Source organism: Lycorma delicatula, chromosome 5, assembly GCF_047948215.1.
Source record: "Lycorma delicatula isolate Av1 chromosome 5, ASM4794821v1, whole genome shotgun sequence".
In the NCBI taxonomy this organism is placed as follows: domain Eukaryota; kingdom Metazoa; phylum Arthropoda; class Insecta; order Hemiptera; family Fulgoridae; genus Lycorma; species Lycorma delicatula.
The window spans coordinates 51,881,780-51,903,441 of NC_134459.1; the positions used below are offsets into that span (position 1 = coordinate 51,881,780).

The window sequence follows — 21,662 nt, forward strand, 5'->3', positions numbered from 1 at the left end:
CTAACCGACCACATGAGCTGTTTCTCCTGGCGTATTGCATATATAGAAAGCATCATCTTATATAAAGTAACTTTAGTATATTTGACCATTATATGTAAAAAAATTTCAATAAACAAATTAATTATATGATTCACAAAGAAACATAATTAAATATAATCCGGCAGGTTTACGTTATAAAATAAATAACACTTAATAAAAATTGTATTCAAAGATTAAACAACAATTTAATTTTTTTTAAATTCGGTTAATTTTCTCAATTATAGTTCTACTTTCCCAACTGGTACGAGTATATACGTTCAAGCATTTAGTGATTAAATATATATTATTTTTTTTGTTTTATTGAGGAAGTTACACAAATGGAATCTTTTCCTTCCAGATAACTCAAGTGGAAGAATTTAAAAAATTACAAGTTTTACATACACGATTTTAGGATTTATATTTTATATAGGTTTAATGAATAACAGTGGATTGTTTTAGCGTAATAGTACTATCCTGATACCCAATGGCAAATTCATTAAAAATGACTGCAGAGAATATAAAGAGTCTTTAATTTTCAGCGCAAAGAGTAAAATTACAATAAAACAAAAAGTATGAGTAATTTTATCAACCATTTTTTTTTTTTTTCATTTTATTTATAAGCTTATAACATTACATTATATTTTAAAAACAATATCATTCATATGGCCTCCACACCTTTGTTGGGCATAGCCAAGTCTAGTTACTCTTCCGCACAAATCAGCTTGAATTCTACTAATAACGCGTCGAAAATTTTCTTCAAGTCATCAATCATTAATGGTTTGTTGTTATAGACATTACCTCAATCGAATAAACAATATTTGATAGATGCACAGCAAACTTAGACGATTGGTTATGATAATTTTCAAACAACTAATAGCCTTAACCCACAGGGTTGATTTAGTGGTGAACGCGTCTTCGCAAATCAGTTGATTTTCGTAGTCGAAACCAGCGTTCAAGTCCTAGTAAAGGTAATTATTTTTATACGGATTTAAATACTAGATGGTGGATACCGATTCTTTGGTGGCTGGGTTTCAATTAACCACACATCTCAGGAATGGTCGAACTGAGACTATATAAGAATACACTTCCTTTACACTCACACATATCATCCTCATTCATCCTCTGAAGTAATAACTGAACGATAATTCTCGGAAGCTAAACAGGAAAAAAAGAAAAAACTTTTAATAAAATAGGTTACACTTGATGTAGAGTTAAATACCGTCATCAGCCAAACGAGAGACAGGTCGGAGGTAGAAATTTAGATTTTTTTTTTCGTTAATTTTACGTTTAATTCACAACGCCACTGGACTGACACATCATTTTATAATAAAAATTATTTTAAATTTCATATAATTTTATTAGATGAAAAATCTTCTCTTTTTTTACATTCATTCGACTTTACTCACAACAAAAAATATAAAATAGAAATATATCTGATAAGGTCCAATTAAAGACGGCTTTAAAAGAATTTAAGGAGATCAATGTCTAGCGAAAATACTCCTCCAGTGAAGATAAATAATTAATTAATTTAAATAAAAATAACAGACATTTTAACATGCTAAGACTTGTCATGTATTTTTACTTTACTGATGTTTCAGTCTTCGTATTGGATTTTTTTGATACGTCTGTTAAGTTTAAGTTGAAAATTAGTTGGTTGGGGTTACGATTTATTTCATTCTCTAAAAGTAGGTTACACAGCAAATTCTGTAGTTGACGGATAGGAAAAGTAAGTATGAGTATAATGTTGCATTTTTAAAATAAATCGTTGCATTAGTAGTTGTTCATTAAACTTTATATATAACAGATTATACTTTAGATATAACAGTTAAACTTTATATATGACAGATGATTTAACAAAAATTAATTTTAGCAACCAACACCAAATAGGGTTTTTTTAAAAAGGATTTATAATCTTCGAGTTTTAGATAAAATTGAGGACCAGGAAATCAAGACATGATTATTTTATTGAGGAAAGATATTTTTATAGCATACACCTATGTTTTATACATAGAAATGAGTTTTATTATAATAAGTTTTAAACACAGTGTTACTATAGTTTTGTTGTCACTCTTAATTAGATCTCACTCTTTTTGTACTAAATTTAACATATTTAACTTTACTACTAAAGTTTCTGAGCTCGTATTTAACTGAGCATCTAGGAATCTGATGAATTGATTCCTGAAAATGAATGCTGTTTTGACGAGTTTTACATGAAATGAAACTACCAGGTTTTTTCATTCAGAAAACCCATCCAAAATTTGGATGTTAAGTTTTGCTATCGATGCCAACTTTAGACTAAGGCATTTAATTGCACAGAATTCAATATTAATTGCTTTCACGAATATAATAAAACTTTCTACTTTATTAAAAAAAAAAAACGTAGTCTTTAATAAAAACTGAAACATCGCTGCTTTTACGTGTTCTTCTTTAAAAATTTGATATTACTACATCAGAAGTGGTTCTGTAAGTTTGAAGGTAATCATTCCACGATATTCAAAACGGCAGACCGCTGAATTTTCTTGGTAAAATTGTTTAATTCTAACAACTATATTCCATTTTTACAAATATTACTCTTCTACTTATTTATATGAGATCGTGTAATTTAATAAGACAAAATAAAAAAATAATAGATGTAGTATTAGATTACATGTAAATTTGGGTTTTCATCCAAAAATTATCTTTACAATAGAGGATTAATTTACTACTTGGTGCATTATGGATGTAAAATAGGTTCTAAATTGTGTCTGTATTGAAATTATTTATTTTTTATGAAAAAATTGATATATATAATACAATGATTCACACTTCACCGAAGTCTCGGTGACTGACGAATGTGACTATAACTGTTATGTCTGAGTTTTTGTTCCCACTAAAAACTTAACCTTTGTTCCCACTTAGTTAATTTGTAACTAAGTCTTATCAATCTTACAAAAATCACACTAGTAGAATAAATCAGTCTGAGGGACAAACTGGTAATGATTTGTGATGTTAGAAGTAAGAGTATGGATCACATGTTTAATCTATGAAAGTGGTGACTTGACAATAGACGCTTACATTTCAGACACACCCATCTAAGATAAGAGCTACCATTTTGAAATGGAACATTTTATGAAAAATCCTTAGATATACATTTATACATCTAGCGTTTCAGATAAAGAGGAAGTTTTGAGGATCTGGAAACCAAGCGGTTATGCCGCTTACGCCTAATGTCCAAGGTTTTACATATTTTGGTAACATGTTAATTCCAATCAATAGTTTATCGATATATATCCAGAGATAATTTTATCTGTGATCTTGTGGTAGATTTGTGCCATATGGTTTATCGCTTGTGCCATTTTGGTAAACAAGCGAAAAAACTTTTGAGGTTGCTTTGATGTATAGTTTTGATAGAGTAAAACTTTTGTCATTTTTTAAACTACGATTTTAGTTTAATTAAATGATTTTGAACCGTGCGGATGGTTAGAAGGAAATATAATGTTTAACTGTTTACGTAAAAGGCTGTAGTTTTCATGTGAAAGAGAGGTACATTGGAAGTGTATATGTTGTACAGAATTGGACCTAGAATTGAGCCGTGTGGTATTCCTGTAAATAGTGGAAGATAATTTGTGAAACCTAGAATGTTGAAAAACGATAAACGATTGAAGATAACATTAAATAAGACAACACGTTGAAAGCAAGAATTTGGTTAAGATAGTAAAGTATCAACCCAAACACAATAAAGCCTTTATTTATACTAAAGAACACAACGCTAGCTTATTGCTTCTATTTTTGATGTGTGGCGAGAAAATCTACCGAAGGATCGATGTAAAATCTGGTTAGTCGATGGACAGTTAAGTGTTGAGATCTGAAACGAAATTGATAATTGCAAATTATTCATTTTTTCTATAAAAGATAAGCTTCAGGAAAGCTTTTTTGCAAACAATTTCGAACAGAGAGGAATGAACTTCGAACGATAAGAATTAAGATCATGTGGTGGTTTATCTTATTTTAAAATCATTTTGATTTAGAAATATTTCCATTTAATAGAAATTTTGGTGATTTTTTGATCCTTTAAAGTAATAACCTTTTTTCTTTTTCCTGTTTAACCTCCGGTAACTACCGTTTAGATAATACTTCAGAGGATGATATGTATGAGTGTGAATGAAGTGTAGTCTTGTACATTCTCAGTTCGACCATACCTGAGATGTGTGGTTAATTGAAACCCAACCGCCAAAGAACACCAAGAAAACGAAAATTAATATTTTGACTATAATTTTGATATTAAGTACAATACTTAAGAAGAGGAACAACAACCGAAATATTAGGCATCTGGAAATTATTGATAGATTTTCTAATTAAATTTGTTAAAGGGTCAATAATAATATCTATGGCGTTTTAAAATACTGGAAACAATTTCATCAATTTTCATTATTTGTATTTAATTTAATTTTTTACTTATTTTTATTTGATGGATATTAATGGAAATTAAAACTGCTGGTTAATAAATAAAATCATTCATAGTGAATGAGTTACTTTATTTGTTTGTACTGGATCAATAATATTGTTTTATGAAATACCGGAAAAGAATTTATTATTAAATTAAATTCAACAGCTACAAAAATAGAGGATTAGATAAGATAAATTTGAATTCTTTTATATTTTTGATGAAGTTATCCGACCTGTTTTATTTCCAAATAAGATTTCAGTTTTAATTACTACCTTTGTAATTCAGGTTTTACTGTTTGAATTAGAAATAAAATTACCATAAAATAATCTTTTAGAAATACGAATAACTTATGCATAAATTCATTTATAATTTCAAATAATTTTGAAAGTTAGTAGACAAATTATATTTAACCGCTTCACGTTGATTCTTTAACGTAGATCTAAATGTTACTATCTCTTTAGTAATTCATGATGTTTTCTTATGTTTTAACGGTTTATTCTTTTAGTAAAAGTATTCTAGTAAGAAGATGTTTCTAGTAAGAAAACCTTCCGATTAACATTAAAAAGTAAAACTTTAAATTTTTGATAAAACTAAATTTTTTTATTACTTTCCAAATTTTTTTCTGTCAGTAAAATTTTTCAAATATCTAATTTAATCTTTGTCGAGGATTTTTATAAAAGAATAAAAGTAGTAATTATCTCACCATACGTTTTCACAAGTAAATTTCGCTTCTGTAATTTGACAGTAATAATCTGCGTAGAAGGTTAGAAACATTATCCTTATCCGAGTTAGTAAAGTAACTGTAAATATAGGTGACAGAGGTACTTGCAATACTAATTGGCCGGGAGGCTAATTCGTACCGAGTTATTAGTTCGTTCGTCGTAAGACTAGAATCGTCTAAAAAGTTAACATTTAAATAACCACACAGTAAGACATCAGATTTAAAAAGTTTTTAACAGTTTGTGTAATAAAAGAGATGATTTAAAGGAACGAGAAGAGGATATGTAATTACTATCGAGCCAACTTTAGACCAAGGCATTTAATTGCACAGAATTCAATATTAATTCCTTGCACGAATATTATAAAACTTTCTACTTTATTAAAAAAAAAAGGTACCTTTAATAAAAATTGAAACTTCCCCGCTTTTACGTGTTCTTTAAAAATTTGATATTACTACATCAGAAATGGTTCTGCAGGTTTGAAGGTAATCATTCCACGATATTCAAAACGGCAGACGTTTTGAATATTGGTGAAATTGTTTAATTCTGACAACCATGTTCCATTTTTACAGATATTACTTTCTACTTATTTGTATGAGATCGTGTAATACAATAAAAGACCAAATATTGGATAAATAAACAACAATGTGCAGTATAAGATTACATGTACCGCTCAATCATAAAACGAGAACTCGCAGAAAATATGTAGATTTATAACCAAACTCCACCGATCTTCACAGCGGAGTGGTAGCATTTCGGCCTTTTATCTGGAGGTCCCGGGTTCAAATCCCGGCCAGGTAGAAAATTTCTCAAATTCTTCAAAATTCAATTTTAATATTCCCACGTTCAAACTTCAAAGTTTCTTTGGTGAAAAAATTAATTAATTTATTTCATACTCTCGTAATTATAGATATCATATATATAAAGCTGAAAGTTTGTTTGTTTGTCTGCTTTTTGTTATTTGTTTTGATATCACGCGAGAACCAACCGACCGATTGCTTAAAAAATGTTCAGGATATAGTTTTCTTATCCCAAGGAAGGTTTTAAGCCCAAAACCGAGGGTCAGCCTTCTTGGGGTGAAGTGAGAATCAAAGATATTGATTAAAGAAAATAAAAAGATTAATCCTTTTACTTCATTATTATATTTCAGTCACCATGACAACATAACTAAGTTATGAATTTTTCGTCGTAAAAGGTGTGTGTACTTAAATAACGATAGTTACTACTATTCTGTCTTTTTTAATTTAGTTTCTTTTTCAGGTTTCTACGAATCCTGAATACTTTAATTGTTATTTATATGTATTATTCTCACAACCGTAACGAAGACTGCCGAGGACGAAGTGCAAAGCCTTCTGGCTAGATGGGAATGGTGACCGAAACGAGCTCTACTGCCCTGGGGTAGGCCCCATGATCCCGGGGTGGCCCTGGATCAGCAGGTCGTGGGCCGACCTGGTTCATGGACATCCAGACTAGTGTAAAATAAAATGGGAGTGCACCAAAATACAACGAGCTTTATAAAAATACCGAGAAATTCTTACAGTGATTTATATTTTAACTGAAATTCATAATTTTACGATTTATTAATCAGTTTTGTATTCGTAGTTATTCACGGATTTTCAAACTATCAATTTTGAAACCCTTAACAATTCACCTTAATTAAAAGAAAAAAAAATTGAATTTTTAATTTTATTAACTTCTTTATAAAAACACAATTTATTTTACCTGTAAAAACATTTTAATTTTTCGATCGTTTAATTTTAACACAATCCGGTAAGGGTTTGTTATATATATATATATATATATATATATATATATATATATATATGTACAGTAAATATTGCTTTAGTGACATCGGATATAGTAACCAAAAAATTGTCTCTTGGTATGCTGTTAATACATAAATACAGTATTTATATTGTTTATAATTACATCGGTTATTGGTTATTATGACTTATTTTTTCTACTGCAATGCAACATTTTCTCGCTTATTATAACGAACGGAAGTGACTCGTCAGTAACATAGTACATCTACATTGTAGCTACGGAAATATTTTGACGGTTAAAATGAGTCATCATTTTCTTTTTACTTGCATATGTACTGTAGTTCTTGATTTTCTTATCTTCTCCTGTACCAGATTATTGTAAACTGAAGTAGCCACATTCAGTTGTTATTAATATTTTGCTGTGAGCGTATCATATATTGTGGATACAGTATTTTATTTTATGTAACCTGTGTAACTCATTTAATAGTGATTTAATTATTTCTTCGCAAAAAAACATTCACGATAGAGAAAAGGTGCACATTATCTGGCGGTTAGAGAATGGTGAAACTAATAAGGACATTTCCAAAGAATTTAGCGTAGGTCATTCGACAATATCGGTGATATGGAAGAACAGTGAATAAATTAAAAACATTTTGAAAAAATTCTATGAAATCAAGAAAATTATGGCCTAGTCGACATAATGATGTGGACCAAGGGCTGTTAAAAAGGTTTAAATACCAGAAGGCTAGTGATATCCCCATTAACGACATTGTATTGCAAACTAAGGCGAACAATTTTTCTGAAAAATTCGGTAAACCACGTGAAATAACTTCAGCTTGGATACAACGGTTCCGTCAGAGTCACGATATTGTGTCGGAGAAAATAAGCAGCGAGGCCGCAGCAGCTCCAACCGGTGTGTCAGAAAAATGGCTAGGCCAAAATGAAACCGTTTGGCCAAAATTAAAAGAGGACTATTTGGATGAAAAAATCTATAATGCTGATAAATCCGGTCTTTTTTTTTAAACTGATACCAGAAAGAACTTTTCAATTTAAAGGCAAAACGTGTTCGAGGGGAAAATTATCAAAAGAAAAATTAACAGTACTAATTGCTGCTAATATGACTGCACCTGACAAAAAGACTTCTGTTTATAGGTAAAAGAGTTAAACCTCGTTGTTTTAAAAATTTGAACTTTCTGTTACGTACGAAATTAACAAGAAAGCTTGGATGATAAGTGATACCTTTATGTCTTGGTTACGGAAATGGACTGTGAATTAAAGATTGAAAATGTCTAAATACTGCTGCTCATTGACAAGTGTCCGGATCATCTACACACTGAAAATCTTTCGTGTATAAAGTTAGTGTTCATACCACCAAAAACAACAGCAGTCTTACACCCCTTAGATCAAGGCGTGATTAAGTCGGTATAAGTTCACTACAAAAAACACCTAATTTTACAAATGATACAGGATTTAGATCAAAAAAAGGAAACACAGATAACTCTTCTGGATGCTACAGTTATGTTAGAAGGATCATGGAATGAGGTTTCTTTGCTGACTGTAAAAAAATTGCTTTCACATGCAGGATTTTTACCAAGGCTGGTGAAGTTACTGACATCGCATGCGAAGAAGAATCTTTAGCAGAATGAGACAATAGTCTGCATAACCAATCATTGTCAACTGCATTGTTTGAAGATTATCAAGAGGTAGACAAAGATTTCGAAACACATGAAACAGAAGATGATGTAGTGACTTCAGTACTAGCAGAAATAGACGGGGACGTAGGTAATGATAACGAAGGTAACAAGAGCGACAACGACGAAGACATCAACTCACCAAATCACCCAGAAGGTTTAGAGGCAGTGAAAACCGTTTGCCGGTTTTCAGTTATACAGAAATCGCTAATGAAGAAACAAAGTGTTTGTTCTGATTTAGAAAAGAACCTTCAGAAACTGTATTACAATACGAAATGTTCGAAACAAAGCAAAATAACCGACTTTTGCAGAAAAAGTAATTTTTACAATTTTTTTCTATCTTCTTTTAATCTGCGGTATTTGTATTTATTATTGCATATTTTTTGTTTTGTTTTTTTTTAATATTATTTTATTATGGAAATAAATTATTATTATTATTTTTAATGATTATTATTTTTTACTGCATTACAGTACCCGTGTAAATGGCATATTAAGGTAGTACCACTAAGCTACTTAAACATCGGTTGTTGTGACCTAAAATCTAATGTATATATATCTAATCTAATGTAAATCTAATGTGTGTGTATATATATATATATATATATATATATATATATATATATATATATGCAGTATATATATCTTACGTTGTAATGAAATTTTCACGGTTAAATTATTTCATTGTTTTAATTTTTTGGAGCGGAAGAGCTTAATTGTATTACTTTTAAAAATAAAACTGAAAAGTTGTAAGGTTGTGAAAGAACGAAATACATTTAAAAATGTAGTTGTATTGCTATTCCAAATACAGTATTAAATATATTAAAATTTTTCCTCATGTTTCTTAAATGTCTATAAAAATAAACAAAATAAAAGATTTTATTATATAGTACTTATAAAAGTTTTTAATTTTTTTTTAATAAAGAGCATAAAATAAAAGAAAATAAATAGAAGACAACAAAAAATGAGTAGTTACTTATCTTCCCTTTTTATAAAATAAAGCAGGACTGCTTCTTTAGAACGATGACATGCTTCATATAACCAGAACCTTAAAAAAACAGTAGCGGTACAATATGAAAATCCTTTCTTTCCATTTATAGCATTTAAAATTAAATATAGATTGAGAATGACTAGTTAAAAAAGAGCAGACGTTCTAACCGGAGAGATGAACAAGTGGCTATGAATGAGATGATATTAGGATAATTCTAGCAGCATATGGTAGTTAAGACCACATCTTTCATTAAGATGTGAACTGTGCATTTTTAAAGGTGTCGGAGACGTGTAAGGTAACCTAAATTATAATTTTAATATGATTAGTTATTAAAATAACATATTTATTTTTCCAGAAGAATTTAATTATTTTAATATTATTTATAAGATTTAAATATTATTGGTATTATTATTTTTTTCCTAAAAGTAGACAAATTTAAAAAAATCAAATAAAAGGCTTTGAAAACATTTAGAAAATAATATTAATAACAATCACTAATTTATTTTATTGATTTTGAGACAATATAACAGTAATATTACTTCGGTATATTTTCCTAATATAGCAATAACAGTAACAATTCGCGAACTAATTCTTATATTTCTTCACGTAATTATTTTGATCTCCATAAATCACCACAAAAATACCCAAAACCATAATTTTGTAATTCATCTTCGTCTCTTCTTTATAATTTAATCATAAATCGGGATCAGCGGGAAAAAATTCTATTCCCTTCTTCAAGATACCAACACTATTACAAAAAAAATTAACTTATTTAACTTGAAAAATTTTAACTGTATTTTAAAATTAAAATAAATTCAAAGAAATACAGTATACAACGAAACAAAAATTGAAGTACAAAATAAAACAAAAGAATTCTTTTCGCTTATAGAAAATGGAATGGAATGCAAAGTTGGCGGGAATTTCCCTTACTCCCTACAAATCGCAGAACCTGGACAGTGTCCCTTGCTGCTGGATGATTCTAGTATCGGGCGTGTTTAAGGGTTTATTTTTTAATGACGGGACTAAATTTTCAAGTTTTGTGTTATTTTATATTTTAAGTCTTTAAGGATGGATTTAATAGCATTCTTATAAAAAATAATCTATATAATTTACCAAATAATATTAATGGCATTAAAAATAAATCAAAAAATCTTACATACTAATGACATGACCTAAATCTCACCTACCTTGAACAAACCGACATTTTTTCAAAAAAAAAAAAGAAAAGCTAAACAAAAAATAAAAAAATAAAACAAACTCTTATCATTAATAAATAAATTTCTGTACGAGAATATAGTTTTACCTCTTCAATTCACTTTTAAAGATAGATATCCAGTTTTTCCAATTTGGAACTCTATTGACCTCTTCTTCTTAACGCCATAAAATTAAACCGTTTCAGTTTAAATATCTTTAAAATTGGACATCGATCTACGAATTGCACGATATCTTCCACCTCTTTCAGACTTAAACCAGCGCATTAGACCGCTCGGCCACGCTACCGATACCTCTTTCAGGCTATCATAACGAGCATACATAATAGTTTGGTTACCTATTTATCTATTTAGAACCTTGATAAATGGTATTATGGAGCACGAAGCCCGATAAATTAAGCTAATGGACTGCATGATATTTATATCTTGTACATAGTGCTTGCCTATTTTCCTATTTAACTTATTAAAAATGTTGCAGAATTACATCGCCATTCATTGCAAATAGCCGATCTTCCCGGTTTCAAATGTTACAATGAAAATAATAGTTATAACTTTCAAAAAAATTTCTCCATTTCTTTACCCAGTCAGATTGTTCTGCGAATGTTTTCTTAATTAGAAGATTCGGTTACGTATTCTTAGATTAAGGTATTTAAAAATAACAGGCAGGAGGCAGATTGAGCCGATTAATCTAACGATAGAGGGAGAAAGAATAAACGAGGTACGTAAGCCTAAATACCTAGGGGTGACATTTGAGAAGAATTGTCGGTTTACCGAACACATTATTAGCAGCTGCAAGAAGGCAGCAAATATGACTAAGGCGCTCAACATTATTTTGACTTCGTAGAGAGCTCCAAGAGCGTCCAAAATGAAGCTGATAGTATCGGCAGAGACTTCCTCTAAGTTATATGCTGCCCCAGTCTGGGGGCCTTTTCTAAGGTATAAGAGAAATCTGATAAGAATGGTCAGAGTCCATAGGAAGCTGTTACTAGGGGTGATTTCAGCTTATAGGACAGTTTCATATGAGGCGTTGTGTGTACTGTCTTCCACACCACCGCTTGAATTGCAAGTTGAAGAAAGAAGAGAGATAGCACAGGGCTTAGATAGACATGAGGCCAAAAACAGGCTAATGGAAAGATGGAAGAATGGTGAGAAGAGAGGGTTGCTAGAAGAACTAAGGAGCTGATATCGGACTTACTAGCTTAGCATAGCAGAAGGTTTGGCGAGATCAATTACTATACGTCGTTGTTAGAGTAGAGACACTTCTCTGGGTAGCGAAATACCAAACAGTTGGACCGGTCCAGGGGAGTAGAGAGGAAAAATAAAAAAGTCAATTAAACACGTATAAATAATTAACTTCTTGAAAATGCACAAAAAATAATTAAGATCCATCTCCAATAGGGTAAATAATTGGTTGTGTTATTTAAACCAAACATTTGAAAAAAAACTCTTTGGACATTTTCTAGATCCTCCTAATTTTTAAAACCCCAAAATTTCATCCAGTATACCACCCAATTTATATTAAAAAAATTGCTTGGTTGAATACGGAATCTTATCTTATCACCATTTAAGTATAGCCCTCCAGGCTATATTTAACGTGTAATTTATGTCGGATACCTTAAAATATTATACTAGGTTTTTCTGTTTACCTGCAACAATGTTTTTTTCATTAGTGCAAAAAAAATTAAAATAGTTATTAATAATGAATTTAAGAATAATTTTTTTTCAACAAATATGTTTTTGTGCGCTGTAATGCATACAAGAGGAGTTTTTATTTCATAACTCATTATATTAATTTAAATACTAGACAAAAAAGAAGCGTAGAATAACTTTTTTTTTTTTTAGTAATAAGAAAAAAGAATTATTTATATAAGAAAATATGAATGTCTTAATAAATTTAAAGGACTGACAGGTAAAAAAAATGAAAAGAAACTGTTATTTTAGAAGCGTATATTCTAACAGAAAGTTGGAGGAAATGAAAAATAAATAAAGATCAAGGATAAACGTCATGAAAGTGTCATTCAACAGAGAAAAACTTACTATGAAGTAAAAGTGAATTAAAACTGAAGAACCATACTGTCGTTATTTATTTATTTTTTGCCATGTGTTGCTTCAAAGTGCTGATAAAAAAAAATGGGTAGAAAAAAGTAAAACGTTTTGATGAGCTTGTTTGTTGAAAAATAAGCGAGAAAGAGTTAAAATTTATCATAAACCACTTTAAATGAAAGAAAAAAATAATGAAGGAAAAAAAATTATTTGAACAAGAATGAAATAATGATGAAGATGGTTTAAAGGTAGAAAAAGAAAAAAAAATCGCGAGATTAATTTTTTCATTATCTGGATGTAGAGGTTAAAATAATAATTTTAAAAGGAAGTTTTTCACATGAAAAGAATCCTATCTCTTTAGTATATATTTTAATTAAGAAAACTATACTAAATACGAATATATTCACAATACTGGTATATATTATATTTATTCCTAAAAGATAACTCTCATGTGTTATAAAGCATTTACATATCCCTAATATTCTCATTTATGGTATATTATAAAACTGCAGTTTTGCATAGCTATTTCCAATAAAGTCATCAGAAAAGTTAGCAGGAACTGTTTTGATCAAATAAGTGGATGAAAAGTCGTGGTAAGATCGGGATCACCGGAGACTTGAAACATAACAGACATATTATCCTTAGGGATAGTAGAAAAAAATTCATGAGATATGAGACCCCTCGATAATTTCTCTCCAAACGTCTTAATGAAATCCAATATAGATAGTCAAATCCTCGGTAAAATATTTTTTACGTATTCTTAAGGGAGCAAAAGGTGGGTACAGCTCGATCTATAAACAGGAAAGTTCTTTCTGACTTTCTAGATTTGATTCTTCCATTTTATAAATAGATAGAAAAAAAAGAATCTAATATAGTTATTACAAAGGAGATCTTTAGCAAAAGTTCACAAAATTGTTCTGATAACTCAGCCCAAAGTTAAATTAACAATGGTTTAAAAGGGTTGCGGCGAACGAAAGATCTCTAAACTTAAAGACTTGTGAGGGATATCTTCATTAAGAAAAAGCTAACGCTAAAAAGGGAGTTTTTCTCATTCACCTGTATAATTTGAAAGCAGGCCAAAACTACTGTAACATTTGAGATGTTACCTTGAAATCTTTTTGGAATATTTATCTCAACAATACTCAGAAACAATACTTTAATCCATTCTCTCTCCTTCTCTAAAATTATAGGGATTTTTGAATTCCCTACAATTTTTTTGGGAATTCACTGGGATTGAATTTTAGCTTCTATTACAATCGATTTGCAGATTGTACAAGGATATGAAATGCACTGTTTTAAGGATTGCTTAAAGAAAATTCCCAGATAGATTTTCATAGACTTAGAGTTTTCATTCGAGCTGAATTTCATGCTTCTACCACAATAATCTCAGTATGTAGTTAAATCATCCTTATCAGGCTGAAATAGTGAGTTCAATTCTCATAAGATACATCAAATCTATGTTTATTTCTAGAAATAGGAACAATCTATTCACCCCAAAGCAACTTAGTAAATTTTACTGTTTTCTTCCATACACATTTTTTCTGTAGTCCATATCAAAACAATTTCTGTATCTGTTCCAAGTGACGTTTTAGTATTTAATTTTGTAATTATTTTTTTTATAAAATGCTGCAACGATAATTTTCTTGGCAACAGATATTCTCTCTCTCTTTTTCTCTTTAGCCTCCGGAACCACCGTAAGGTTTCCTTACTTACTGTAAGGATGAATGAGAATGATATGTATGAATGTTAATGAAATGTGTAGTCTTGTACAGTCTCCAGGTCGACAATCCCTGAGACGTGTGGTTATTTGTAACCCAGCCACCAAAAAACATCAGTATCTGCAATCTAATATTCAAATCCGCATAAAAGTAACTAAATCAGCAGCTACTGCAACATATAATATTTTTAGCAAACGAAAAAAGAAGAAAGAATATTGGATTTGACAAGACGTTTGGAGAGAAATTATCAAGGGGTCTCATATCTCATGAATTTTTTTAAATATAGAACTTTTTATCATACTCGTTTTTTCTAAGAAAAAATAATAAAATTATCTCAATGTTTGCGAGGAAGAAACTTAAGTATTTGTCGGAGGATTACTTAATGACAAAATTTGCTTCAGCACTAGAATTTTTTAGTTTCCAATTTTTTTTTTCTTTTTCTACAAAATATTAAAATTAAAATAAATATTCACATATTCACCGGTCACGTCACTCAACATTATCCACTGTATTTAATTTACCAATCCTTTTAACTAGAATCGCGTGAATTCCATAAACTCTAATATTTTGTTTAATCTATCATACTGCGATTACTTTTCATGAACGGAATTATTTTAATGTCAATTTTTTAGCCGAGATTAAAATGACTTCAACGAAAACGATCTACATTTGGCTAGCGGTAATAAGCAATTATAAGGAACCAGAAAAAGGCTTCTACACCGAATCAAAAACATTCCAGTAACAAAGATATTTGCTGATGTTCACATATTTCCTTTTATTTTTAACTTTCTTTTGAAAACAGGTAGTGCAGAGTACCTTTTATTTCTGTTATCGTAAGGAAATTGGAATATAAATGGATAAACGTAAAAAAAAAATTCCTGCATGTTTCATATGATGCAGATGTATTTTTATTACAGGAAATAGCTTTTACTCATTGAATAGTGGTTAAATCTATGCCGCAAACACCGACAGGAAAACCTGTTTCGGGAATTATATTTAAACTGTCTTTAAAAGGTTTATCTTTACGTTCGTATTAAAAAAAAAAAAAAAAAAAAAAAAAAAAAAAAACGGAAAAAAGTATAAATTGGCAATGATAGGTTGCTAAAATGCTAAAACTCCATATTATCTAAATTAGAATGCCATCAAAAACTCCCTTATAACTAATATAGTGGGATTCTGATTATCCGAAATCCAATTATGTGGATGTAAAATCATCCAGACTGCTTAGATCTACACACGGTAATTTAAAACAAAATTAATACACTATTTAAAAAATTTAAGATTAAAATAAGCTTTCCTTCAACAGAAAAACATTTTTCGATCTTTAATTTTTAATGGGTTTTAATTAAATCTCTTTTTCAATTCATATAGCAAAACACATACGTAAATTTAGGTCTGTATTTAACTAATTATAATATTAAATTCTGAAAAGATAAATGGAAACACATTATTAATTGGTCAAGCATGACATAATGTAATGATTATATATTAAACTATGATGTTTGTATTATGCTGTACCGTACAGTAGGTCAAAACAAATGACCTTGTAACTAACTGTATTCTCTGCCTTATCTAATTTTCACAATTTTACGCTGGATAGGCAGGATTTTTTTCATGACGTCACGATGAAATCGCACAGTTTTACTCACTGGGATATTTTAAATCTATACAATTAAACCTCTAGTACGTTAACATGCGTATCGATATCGTTAGGTTTCGTTAAAATTATGTCTACAACAAAACGAAAACGAGTTGTTTTATTAATGAAATAATTTAATAATGAAATAAAAAGTAGAAACCTAGAAAAATTGAAAAATGATATATCGGGTAAATCGTTAGCAAATGGATATGGCGTAGGAACATTAACTGTTTCAGATATTACGTAAAATGGAGACACGATTATGAATTACGAGTGCCAACTCGAAAATGAAGAACGATGTTTTTCCAAAAAAGCAGTTAAAAAACATCAAACAAGCGGTGAATCGAGCTCTTGGTAGTTTTTTCACAAGCGATCTCTTGGTAGGCCAATTTTTGGACAAATTCTAGTATGCAAAGCCATTATTTTTTATGAAAAATACGGAGATAGAAATTTTACAGCAAGTATAGAGTAGTTTCAAAATTTTAAATAGGTCATGGAATTCAGCAACGTGAAATTCAAGGAGAAAAATTATCAGCAAACGTCCCAGCAGGAAATGAATTTATTAAAAAATATATGATTTTTTTTGTAATGACTATGATGAACACTGCTCAAAATGTTGACGAAACGGGAATTTAATAAAAAGCTCTCTTTTTAAGAAAGCTTTAGATTCCCGCAAAGAAAAATCAGCTACAGCTATAAAACGTCTAAAGAACGTGTAATATTATTGGCCTTCCTTTCTTTTTCCTGTTTAGCTTCCGGTAATTTACCTTTTAGATAATACTTCAGAGAATGAATGAGGATAATATGTATAAGTGTAAATGAAGTATAGTCTTGCACAGTCTCAGTTCGACCATTCCTGAGATGTGTGGTTAATTGAAACCCAACCATCAAAGAACACCGGTATCCACGATCTAGTATTCAAATCCGTGTAAAAATAACTGACTTCACTAGGACTTGAACGCTGCAACTTTCGACTTTCAAATCAGCTGATTTGGGAAGACGCGTTCATCACTAGACGAACCTGGTGGGTTGTAACATTATTGGCCACAAAGTGGTAAAACAATTGTAGATAAAAAAGATTATCCTATTGGTGAATCAAAAAAACTACAAACTTTTAAAGTTATCCGAAATCTTCCAGTTGTTTAGAAAAACTATAAGAATGTATGGATGACTTAAATCAAAATTAATACAGTAAAAAAAAAAAAAAAAAAAAAAAAAAAATACTATTAAAATAAAGCTTTGCTTCAACAGGAGAAATATTTTTTCGATCTTTTTTTTTAATGGATTTGGTTATTATTCTACTACAATAGTTCCTAAGGAGTATAAAACAATGAATCAGATGAATGATTTCTGGCGTGTGAAAATGCCATGCCTGACCGGTATTCGAACCCGGGACCTCCACATGAAAGGCCGAGACGCTACCACTCGCGCCACGGAGGCCAACAATAATCGTACAGATTAGTATTAGTTTAAAAATAAGAATAAAAATGGGAACGTTCTTTTGATATTAGATAATGCATCTACTCATCTTTCTACAGGTATAATTCCTTTATTTGGTACGATTAAGACGATTAAGGAAATTAATTTGAAAGAATGCTTTTATACGGTGGCTGATGTATGGAATTCGGTCAAAAGCGTTCTTGCCAGAACGTGACAAGATCAGCTGTTAGCTGATCAAGTCGCCGGATCATCGACGACTTGCATCAAGGGCCGTCACACAAAAACCTCATGAATTTTTGTCTATCGGTATGGATTCGTTGGAGCGCAAAATAATACTTCTCTAAATATATTCTTAGTTTAAAACGAGTATGTGATCTTCCAGTTCATAAACGAAGATTAGCATTAAAAGAAATAGAGCTGTTATGTTTTTAAAGAAGAAATGTATTTTTAAAGGTGTGTTTTGATTACTGACTACCACGAAATTTTATTCAATTAAAAATAATGTAATCTTTTTCTTTTGTCTTTTTTGTAAATTTTTGGATATTATATATTTTATAAATTTAACTTAACTTCTTTCCGGTACGTTTTTTGTGATTTTTTTAATAAGTTCATAAATTAAATTTTTTATAAAATTATAAGGTAGTAAATATTTATTTCTTACCAAAATTTTTTGCGAATTCTGCTTCTTTTATTACCAAATCTCTACTAATTGGATTTTTTGTAACGTATTGCTGTATCTGTTTTTTATTACACTGTACGTATGTTCTGAGTTTCTATTTACTTTCCTGACATCATAGTTCAAGAGTTACGAAGCAAGAAGGAAAGTATGATTATCAGTCAAAAAATATAGGGTATGGGTTTTTCTCAACGTTTCATGGTCCCCCCCATGGATCACCAAAAGACAAAAAAAAATCCTTTCGCCACGCCGGAAGGTGGAGATAGATTTCCGGTGATAACCGGTGATAAGTAGGGGATAAAAATATTTCCACCTTACAGTTAAGAAAAACTTCAAATTTACTCAAGACGACAATGGTTGTATATGAAAAAAAATTTCACATTTTAGCATACGACATCTTCTTACAATTCCAGCAACATTTTGGTCATCCCTTGCCGTAAAGGTTGGCCAAAATTGTTTCAGAATAAAGTTTTAAATAATGTTTTTAAAACTAAAAATTAAATTAAAAGGTATGATTCTTTTTTGTCCTCGAAACCCCATTTTTTTTAACTCCCTGAGCCAATGGTTGGTGATATAAAAACATTTTTCTTCGATATGTTTTAGGCCCTTATTCAAAAAAATAGTAAGAACTTAAACGAATTCGATATTTTACTTAATAAGAAAGTTATAGTGATTATTTTTGGAAAAATCATCCCATTTCCACCCCCATGGTCCGATTTTGGCCGTTAACAAACTGGATCGAGATTTTGGAACCAGTTATTTTTAAGGAACAATTTGAAAGGGATTGGCGCAAAATTAGGGCAGTTACCGTGTTCATAAGAAAGTGAAATATATATGCATACATTACATTTACATTTATGTATATATATATATATATATATAAATGAAAATATAAACTTTTGAGCTGACGGTGGTTTTGGGATTTGGGAGATGTGAAACGCGAAGATATGTCTACATTTTCCGGAAGTAGAATCATGGTACCCATTGCATAGGTAGCTTTCTTATGAATTCTACCCAAAAGTGAGGAGTAATTTTCGTATACGTACGTAATGTACATGTTTTGGCGTGTTTAAAGCTTAAAAACATATGATTGGATAAACGGATTATGATGAAATTTGGCACAGAGACTCGTGTATATAGAAAAATTAGTTGGTAAAATTTTGGGGCTAAAATATCCAGGGAATGGGGAGTGTTTGAGAATCAATTTTCTCAACATTTTGCAAGCAGGACCCCACCCTATCTATATTAAGCTTAGTACGTGCGAGCATGGTTATCATATCATTTAAAAAAAGGCCCCAAAATTCCCTCTTCACCAAAAATAGAAAAAACTATCTCTTTATTTATTACATATTTCTTAACCGATAATTTTTTATTAATATCTTCTCTAGTCATATAGTAGTAGTTCAAGCGACCCAAAAACAGTATTTTGGGGGGCAATATTGTGGTTAAGGGAGCCAATAAAAGTTTAAAAATATAAATTTTTGAATTTTTCAAAACGTTTTTGGTTATTTAAACTTTTAATAATACTAAAAGTTTAAAAAATAAACTTTTATTAATAATATTACAATAAAATTTCATGATAATTCCCCCCCCCCCCGTAACTACCACCAAAAAGAAATCTTAAGTAGCTTTTTATTGTCTGAATATTTGTTACTGTAATTTTTTTCTAGTTTATTTTATTTAACATAGTAAACATAGGAAAATCAAGAAATTCCCTAGGAAAGTAATTTTGAAGTTGGTAGAGTAGAAAAAATATCCATTTTTTTGTATTTTTAAAACTTTTTTTGGTTATTTAAACATATAATGATAATTTTACCTTAAACCTTCATCATAAATTACCCCAATGATAAAAATTATTTTAGGTAACGTTTTTCTGCATAATTATTATTCATTACATAAGAATAATTAACCAATACCAGGAAAGTATTACAACTTTGTTGTCAGATTTTTTTAATTTAGTGAAATACATTTATTTAATTTAGTGAAATACATTTATTTTTGATATTTTCGTGTTTTCATTAAGTGTTATACCCATTAAACACTAACATGATATGTCCAGTACGTGTGATAAACCTCTTTTTAATTTTCCAATAATCTGGATTTGGTCTTGTAGATGTCAATCAGGATACTCAGCGTTTCTCTGTATTATTGTTTTCTGAACAGTTAGCTGAAATTGGGCAAATTATTTAGTGTTCATTGTTCAGAAAAAGTAGGCAAATATCAGCTAAACGATCTCTAAGGAGTTACAAAGGGAATTACTAACCATAAAAATGTGCCGGCCTCCGTGGCGCGAGTGGCAGCGTCCTGTGGAAGTCCTGGGTTCGAACCCCGTTCAGTCATGGCATTTTCACACACGCTACAAATCATTCATCTCGTCTTCTGAAGCAATACCTAACGGTGAACCCGGAGGTTAGAAAAAAAGAAAAAAGTAAAATCTTTCCATGTAAAACACGGGTACTTCAATTATGAAAATAATAAAGTAAATGTCGGATGCATAAATACCGCTAATTTTTCTTCATTTTTAAAAAAATATTAATTAATCGATATAAACATAAAAATATTACGGTAATTATTTACATTTCTGAATTATTTGTAACGTAATAGACAGTTACTAAAAATTTTATATAACGTTAGCGATATTTATAGAAAGGTCAATCGATGAAAAAATAAAAGCGAACGGTTTAGTGATCCGTTCTAACACAAGTGAAATCCCACGGTATTCAACCACAAAACCGACCTCACAAACATGTACTCCTGCAGTATATACGGTCATATAATTACCTATACGAACAGAAACAATAGTGAGAAAGAGTTTAAATCGGAAACGCTAACGAGGAAACTACACTAAAGTGGCTACTAACTTTCATAGCGAGAGAGAGGGACAAACAAGTCATCGATCATTAGTGTAGGCCTAGAAAACACCCTGCTGATTACTATTAATGTTTAAACTTTCCAGTAAATTGAGATACCACAGCGTACTATTTAACAGAGTTTAATGTTTCAAACAACAATACAATTTGTAGCAGTAATTCGAAAACTACCTGCAATTTAGCTTCAAAAGTGTAAAATATATTCATACAAAAAAAAAAAAACAGAATTATTTACGTGTACATTCCCAGTATATTAAAATAATTTTTAATTTTAATTCACATAGTAAAAAAAAACTCTAAAATATAAAAAAATGTGGCTTAGTAAAATAAAAATTAATTTAAACTTCCGGTCGACGATCACAGAAACGTGAAATGAATTACAGGATTCTTATATTTTCGTACGTAGAAAAACAAACATTTTTTTTTATGAAAAAAATTGTTATTTATATAATATGCTCTA

At 30.0% G+C, this 21,662-nt stretch overlaps 1 long non-coding RNA gene across 1 annotated transcript in view; it reads right to left on the reverse strand.

Annotated features, from left to right (window-relative positions):
* The window catches only part of LOC142324428 (uncharacterized), a 92,597-nt gene extending 71,867 nt beyond the window's left edge, over positions 1–20,730 (reverse strand). The window contains exon 1 of the long non-coding RNA XR_012756283.1: positions 20,596–20,730. This is a non-coding gene — a long non-coding RNA (uncharacterized LOC142324428). The remainder of the gene's footprint in view (positions 1–20,595) is intronic.
* Positions 20,731–21,662: the final 932 nt, after the last annotated feature.